Genomic DNA, 8,606 nt, shown 5'->3' on the forward strand with positions numbered 1-8,606 from the left:
TAAGAGAATCCCATGGAAAAATGCGGAACCTCCCGGATGACAAACATTAGATACAGCAACAACAAATCCCAGTCCTTCTAATCTTTAGCTACCGCTTTTTTTAACATAGATTTTAGGGTCATATTGAATCTTTCTACTAGACCATCGGTTTGTGGGTGGTAGACTGACGTGCACAACTGTTTGATCTGGAGCAACCTACACAATTCTTTAGTGACCTTGGACATAAAAGGAGTCCCCTGATCCATAAGGATCTCTTTTGGTAGCCCAAGGCAGCAGATCATGGCAAACAGCTCCTGGCCAATAAGTTTCGCTGAGTTATCACGAAGAGGTATCGCTTCCGGGTAACGAGTCACATAATCCACTATGACCAAAATGTATTGGTGGCCCCGGACTGATTTTACTATTGGCCCTAAAAGATCCATAGCAATCCACTCAAAAGGTACCTCTATAACAGGCAGAGGAAACAGTGGACTACGGAAGTTGGCTGTGGGTGCAGTCAGCTGACATTCTGGGCACAACTCACAAAACCTTTGAACCTCGGCATAAACTCCTGACCAAATGAATCAAATTTTTTAGCTCCCAGATGACCGCCTACCATGTGTTTGTGGGCCATCTCAAGCACCTTCCGGTCATATGATTGGGGCACTACCAGCTGTTCTATTATTTTGTCACGGATTTTGTCAACCCGGTATAACAATTGCTGGTTGACCACCATAAGAGGAAAAACCGCCTCTGCATCAGGTTGCTGTGCCACCCCATTTATGATTATCACTTTTTCCCGTGCATGGGCTAGTGTGGGTTCCTGAAGCTGAGCTGTCCCAAAAGTACCCCGGAAAACTTCCAGCTCCGGAACTGATGTGGTCTCCTCGACCTCTCCTGACAATACCTCTAGGGGAAATTACACTCTATCAGGATTACACTCTTTCCCAATGATGATGACCCCTATAGAAGGTATCCCTGACTCGGGATCTTCAGGATTAGCACCCGGATATACCTTTACTTTGGGAGGGTTAGTTTTGCTCTCCCATAGTGACTAGAACAGGGGCAAGTCTCTTACCAAAACAGTCCTGTATGGAAGGGTTTTTTAGCACTTTAATCTCCCCACACAAGGTGGAAAAGGTAACCTTCACAGTTGGATACTTCCGTAGATCCCCATGTATAAAAATTACCCTGATTTTCTGACCATTGGGGTTTTCCCCGCTAACCAATGACCCATGGACAAGTGTCACTAGGCTCCCTGAGTCCAAGAGAGCCTCTATCTGGTACCCGTTGACGTGTAACTGGCACAAATGGGGTTCACGTTGTGTGTAGTCTGCATTTGCGGTGCAGACCGTCTGAGCATACATAGATAGCCGTCGAGTAAACCCGCGGTCCATGGGCTCAGCAGTCAGGGGGCAGTTGGCAGCCACATGCCCTGGCCCTTGGCACCTGATAGCAGTGGCACCTCTGGTCTGTGAGATCAGTTTAGGGGATACTGGGCTCCTCCCCTCAGTTGGAACTCGGTTTGAACTAACCCCAGCAGAGGGTCGTATCCCTTTCTCAGTCTCCTGGGCTTGTAGGACCCGGCATGAAACTCGCAGTGAGGCAGAGTCCTATACAAAGTCCTGGGTGGCCACATAAGGCTGGATCAGGCTAACCATGTGATCTAGGTTACCCGGGTCCCCATGTCCCACCCAGCACTGTATGGCTGCTGGCAGAGTTTGCATCAACCAGTCGAGTATTACTCTCTCTACCATCTGGCCTAGGCACAAGGTCTCAGGCTGGACTCATTTTTTTTACTAACTGCAACAAGTCAAACACCTGGGACCTAGTGGGGCAGGTCTCCACAAAGGACCAGTGGTACACACGTTGTGCCCATACATTATTAGTATTATTATTTATTATCTTAAAAAATACGTATTAACCCCCGGTCGGGCAAGGATCTCACCTTTGAATTTCCATAGTTTTGGGCATCCTCTCGGCTGAGGTCAAAGTATGCCTTCTGGGCGTCTGCTATCAGGAACGTGATCACCACTTCAGCCCACTGGGAAATTGGCAAGCTCTCTTGCTCCGCTGTGCATGCAAACATGGTGAGGAAAGCTTCCATGTCGTCCTCGGGACTCATCTTCCTCAGCGCTGGCCTGACTTTGTCCCGGGCTCCAGGATGGCTTGTGGGATGGTGGTGGGGGTGTCTCTCGCAGGGCCGCAATCTGTTGCAGAATCAGGCTGTTAGTTTTCTCCTGCTGCTGTAGCTGCTGCTGCTGAAACTTCTGCTGCTGTTGTTGCTCCTGCTGCTGAAACAGCAGCTTCTTCTGCTGAAATTGCTGCTGTTGTTGCTGCTGCACCTGACTGAGGACCAACTGCTGTAGTACTGCCTCCCACAGCTTCACAGTTTGATCCCCCATGGTGTATGAAGTCCTCAGTTTCACCACACGTTACAAAGAACTACAGTAACCCCAAAGACAGTAGAATCCTCCAGTCACCCTCCTACAGTATGATCCTTCCCACAAGATGATGACCCACCATATAGTATGACTGTCGGCTCTGAGAGCAGATATAGTGCCAGCTCCATGCATTCAAATGCATTTGAGTCTTCCAGACATAAATTGAAGCTCTGACCGCCCGCACTTCTTGGGTCAAAGCGACATACTGCAGCATGATTCAGTCATCTGATCATGATACTGACACCCCTGCACGGAAAGAGGAATAGGTTAGCAATTCAATAGAGCTTACTATGGAAGGGATAGTATGAGGAGATAGTGTCAGGAGGGGCACAGTATAAAGATTGGGCAGAATACAGGGGGATGCAGTGTGAGGGCACAATATGGGGCAAAGTATAGAGAAATGGCAATGTGATGAGAGGTTTCCCACACAGTATAATGGCCCCCACACTGTATGATGACCCCAAAGTTTCCCACACACATTATGATGACCCCCACAATTCCCACACACAGTATAATGACCGCCACAGTGCATCATGCGCTGTATGATGGCCACCACAATCCTCCACAAAGTATGATTGACTCCACAGTTCCCCTTCCCCCAGTAGTTAGCTCCTCAAAGTTCACCTTACAAGTACAGGCAAACAAAAAACCCACTACTCATCTAGCCCCGTTTCCCTGATGAGCTTCTCCTGTCTGTGCTGTCTGTGGATTGAGACTCTTTGCACAATCTAGTAACGACATCTGCCTGCTGTTCTTATATTCAGAAGCACAATGTGAATGGGGAAGCCAGGCACCAACAGTGCCCTATTTCATCATTTTACTCAATTGTATCTGCATCTTAAGGATGCCAATACTATTGAAATTAAGATGCTGAGGGAGAGGCAGTGCTGTTCAGCACTGAGTTCACCAAACTCAAAAGCTCCATAGCATGGTTTGCTTCTTTAAGCAATACAACACTGTCTCTGATGATCTCTATAGGCTGTGGTGGTGACATCACGTCTACATCTGAGCTGAGTGGCGCTGCTGATGTGGAAGGCATGAGCTGCTGAGCTCAGAGATTAGTTGTAGCACTGTCATGGTGACCTCATCACTGTAGCCTATATAGAATAACTGAAACAGCCGCAAAGAGGGTTAGGAAAGAGAGTTTGTTACAACAAACTGAGCCAGCAGGCAAACATTTTCTGAAAGGAGATAATCCCTTTAATATATTTATTTATTTTTCCAACATATTTTGTCTCCAAAGATCATAACAGATCTGTGGGGGCATATCCCTGAAATATTGTATTGCTCATTTTCCTTATAACTGGGGCTGGCATCCATTTTTATGTAAAATCTGGGATGCATTTACATGTGTATTGTGGCTTTTTACCGATATTATCTACGTATTTACGCAAATGAAATTATTTGTCCTTTATATTAAATGTATAATGATACACCAAAGTATAGTTCTTTGCTAAACTTCAATGACATCCCTGAAAGGGCGCAATGCATTATTTAGCTGGACCCATTAATAAAAATACCATGTTATTCTAATTATAGTGTACTATGTTAATTCATCTGTTCATGATTCATATTTATGTAGGCAAAATATAAAATCCATAGAAACAATTGATATGCAGAAATGTAAGGATTTGCATTTTACAAGGAAACGCGGCTGCTAATGAAGGTCTTTGCCTATAGACTGTTAGCATATAATCAACTCTGCACGCACGGTCTGGAAATAGCAATTATCACTATGACAGTCTGATAGCAGCATCAATAGAAAATAACTAACTAGAGCTGGTAATGTTAACTTCTGCCTGCTACACTATGAGAAAAGTTCTCCATTCATACACCGGTCAAATATTTAGCTGAAAATACAATAGTGAGTGGATGAGGCTTGTATCCACATTCCCATTCTTCTGAGTGCCAATGCATTTGGCTCCAAAGCAGTCGTCATACATACAGCGGGTGAAATAAGTATTGAACACATCGCCAATTTTCTAAGTAAATCTATTTCTAATGGTGCTATTGACATGAAATGCTCACCAGATGTCGATAACAACCAGTCCAATCCACACAGGCAAAAAAATCAAACCATAGATGTCCATAAATTATGTGTAATAATTAGTGATGAGCAGACCCGTGGATGTTCGAGTTTGGCGTGTTTGGCCGAACTTTAGTTCAAAATGGGGGTAAGAGCAGGACAATTGCCTGCAAACAGGTGTGGATAGGGAAACTACTTAAAATAACAAAGAATTGAAAAATATAAAAAATAATAATCTTGAACCAGGAGGGGGAGGACCAAGTGGAGGAGTGGAGCAGTGCCTTGTGTGTGTAGTTTACTGTACTTAGGAAAGGTTAGGTAAAGTTGTAATAAAAGAAAAGTGTGCACACCCATTATTAAGAATATAAACTTTTTTAAAGACAATGGCACAAAAAATGTCAACACAGACAGAAAGAATGTATTTAAAAAAAATTAAAAATATGTATAAAAACTTGAAGGGGTAGGATATGATAGTCCAGTAAGTCCCTTCCTCAAGCAATTACAAGTATGTAAGTAACAATATTACCTTAATTTAATTTTATATTTGTTCCAAGTAACATGATTAAGTGCATACATACAACAAGGATAATTGATATATTCAAAATAAATGTGAAAAAAATATATAGATAGTTAATTCATATAAGATGACAATAGCAGAAAAAATCCAATGTGTATAAATACCAGGATGAAATACCTGGAAAGCCTGGGGTACAATACTCACATATATGGCAGCAAAAAACAATATAATTAATTATATTGCATGCCAGATTAAGACAAAGAAGGCTGGGAAACAATTCCCTAATAGCAGCAATGGAGCAATGAAAACACGTTATATGCCTTTGCTGGTTATTAAAGATGGGGGGACCCAAAAAAATGATGTGGAGTCCCCTCTATTTTTAATAACAAGCTAAGGCACAGGAGACTGTTGGGGGCTGATATTAAAAGGCTGGTAAGGTCCATGGATATTGGCCCCTTCCAAGCCTAAAAAGACCAGCCATCAGTCACCCCAGAAATGGCGCATCCATTAGATGCATCAATTCTGGTGCTTAGCCTCGGCTCTTCCTGATTGCCCTGGTGCGGTGGCAATCAAAGTAATAGTTTTTAGGGTTGATGTCAGCTATGTAATGTCATGCAATGTCAGCCCTGGTGTTAGTAATCAAGAGGTGTCTATCAGACGCCCCCATTACTAATCCCACATTTAAATATAAAAAGCCTCATCCTCCATAAATTAAATTTTTTAAAAAAAAATATAGATAAAATATAAATTTCATAGAAAATGTAGCAATAACATAATTTTCTAACTAATTCTTCTAAATAATAGTCATATAGTTACCAAATAACAAATATTTATTATAATCACTATTCTGTTATTGAGCAAACTTCACTATGCCAATACCAATATCACTACACAAGGGCAAATTAATGCTATTACGCCATGACCACATATTGCCACCCCCAGGTGCTGGTACATCAAAGTATTTCTGCCAGAAAATTGGAGCAAAACACTGAATAGTTGCATTATTTTTGCACAATACAGAGTTGTGCAAAAATGTTGCAACTCTTCTTGATTTCACACCAGTTTCATGCTTTTCCACAGGAATGGGCATGGCTGGGGAGGAGCTGGGTTGGATAGGGTGCCATCTCTACCCTATACTACCAATACAGTGGTGACCGAACAATATCATTAACCCCTTCACTCTCGGGCCATAACTTTTTTATTTTTCCATCAATATAGCTGTACTATACTGGAGAATCATATTGCCCGGTCAGTTTTACCACATAGTGAAGATGGTGAACAAAAAACACAAACATTTTTTTTCCTGCTTTCCAGTGCATCACATGATGAAATGAATAGAGTCATTTAAAAGTACAGCTTGTCCTGCAAAAAACAAGGCCTCATACTGCTATATCGATGGAAAAATAAAAAAGTTATGGCCTGTGAGTGAAGGGGTTAATGATATTGTTCGGTCACCACTGTATATACTGGTAGTAAGTGTTTTTTTTTTACTTACAGGATGGTGGTTATATTCAGACACTATGGCCTGGACTCATCAAGACTGGCATTTTGTGCGCCAGTCTTAATAAGTGGCATGTAGAAATAAGATGTGCTGAATTCATTAAGAGGCACATGCCACTTAATGAATTTGGCGCATCTTTTCATAGACGTTCAACAGTGTGCGTCTAGCCAGAAATGTTACTCCAGGGACTGGAGTAACATTTCTAGTGTAAGAAACACTGCCACTTTCCATGAAATTGATGGACGGGCATAGCCACACCCTATCCAACCCGGTTCCTCCCCAGCCATGCCCACTCCTGTGGAAAAGCATGAAACTCGTGTGAAAACAAGAAAAGTTGCAACATTTTTGCACAACTCTGTATTGCGCAAAAATAATGCAACTATTCAAAGTGTTCTGCTCCAATTTTCTGGCGTCAATACTTTGATGTCCCGGCCCCTGGGGGTGGCAATATAAGGTCATGGTGGAATACCATTAATTTGTCCTTGTGTAGTGATATTGGTAAATATTTGCTATTTGGTAACTGTATGACTATTATTTAGAAGTATTAGTTAGAAAATTATGTTATTGCCACATTTTCTATGAGATTTATGTTTTATCTATATATTTTTTTCAGATATGGAAAACTAGGCTCCATGGATCACTCCCAGTCATGTCTCATGGGTGATGATGACATTACTGACGTCATTGCTTGTGAGACAAGACCAGGAGTGAATTATGGAGCATTGTTCTCAGAATGACGCTCATTAGGTTGCAAGAGAAAATCGCTGGACATCATGGGAACCACAATGGATTACGTCAGAGCTGTGGTGATTCTTTTTTAATAATAAATGGGTAAATCAATGAATGTGTCGGGGGGGGGCTTTATTCAAATAAACTTTTTTCCCCGCGTGTGTGTCTTTTTATTTTAAATATGTGATTAGTAATGGGGATGTCTAATAGACACCTCTTCATGAGCGAGCACTAAAATGCTCGGGTACTTGTTGCTGGGGTCAAGCAAATCGTAATGCTCGGGTGCTCAAAATTTGGTCAAATCGATGGAAACAGCACTGAAATGGCATGGGAACAGCATGGGGAAGACCCCTGGAAGCATCTCTGAATCCCATGTCGCAGCTTTGAACAATGTTGTCAGAGTATTATGCCACTTTTATGGGCTGACAATAAAACATACAAAAACGAAGATAAAATGGATTTTCCTGGAATAGGATAATGACTTATATATAAGGCAAAATAAGTAACCAAAAACTAAAATTTTCCTCCACACCTTGGGCTATGTTCACATGTAGTGTTTTTGATGCATTTTTGCAGTTTTGCATTTCTTTCAACGGTGAAAAAGACATTCACCAGTAAATGTAATTTTAACATTTTAATACCTTATCTGGCCATGTCGTGTGTGAGACATGATCAGACACATCCAGAATGAACAAAATACCATCTAGCACCTGTCCCTATTTTAAAAGCAGCTAACAGCGTTATCAATAGGGAATAGAATTTTTTTTTCAACACAGAGTATAATACAATAATCCTTGACTAGATGCCTGTAAGACTCATAGTTTCATAGTTTATAAGGCCGAAAAAAGACAATCGTCCATCCAGTTCAGCCTATTTCTTGTGCACTGCAGCTATTCCGCAGCGTTGATCCAGGGGAAGGCAACAAAAAAACATGCGGTATAGGCCAATTTACATCATTGAGGAAAAATTCACTTCCCGACACCAATCTGGCAGTCAGATTAAATCCCTGGATTAATTAACTAAGCATAAGATGTAATTTTATTGTTCTCAAGAAAGGCGTCCAGGCCTCTCTTGAACTCGTTAAGTGAGTTGGACATCACCACTTCCTCTCCCAGAGAGTTCCAGAGTCTCACGGCTCTGACCGTAAAGAATCCCCTTCTATGCTGGTGCAGGAACCTCCTTTCCTCCAGACGCATAGTGTGCCCTCTCGTCTTTGTCACCATCCTTGGTATAAACAGGTCATGGGAGAGATCTCTGTACTGCCCCCTGATGTATTTATACATGTTTATGAGGTCTCCCCTAAGCCTTCTCTTTTCCAACGTAAATAGGCCTAATTTTGACAACCTCTCTGGGTATTCTAGTCCCTCCATTCCCTTTATTACCTTAGTCGCCCTCCTTTGTACCCTCTCT

This window comes from Phyllobates terribilis, unplaced genomic scaffold, assembly GCF_046119375.1.
Source record: "Phyllobates terribilis strain yellow unplaced genomic scaffold, ASM4611937v1 Scaffold_2__4_contigs__length_985480577, whole genome shotgun sequence".
Lineage (NCBI taxonomy): Eukaryota > Metazoa > Chordata > Amphibia > Anura > Dendrobatidae > Phyllobates > Phyllobates terribilis.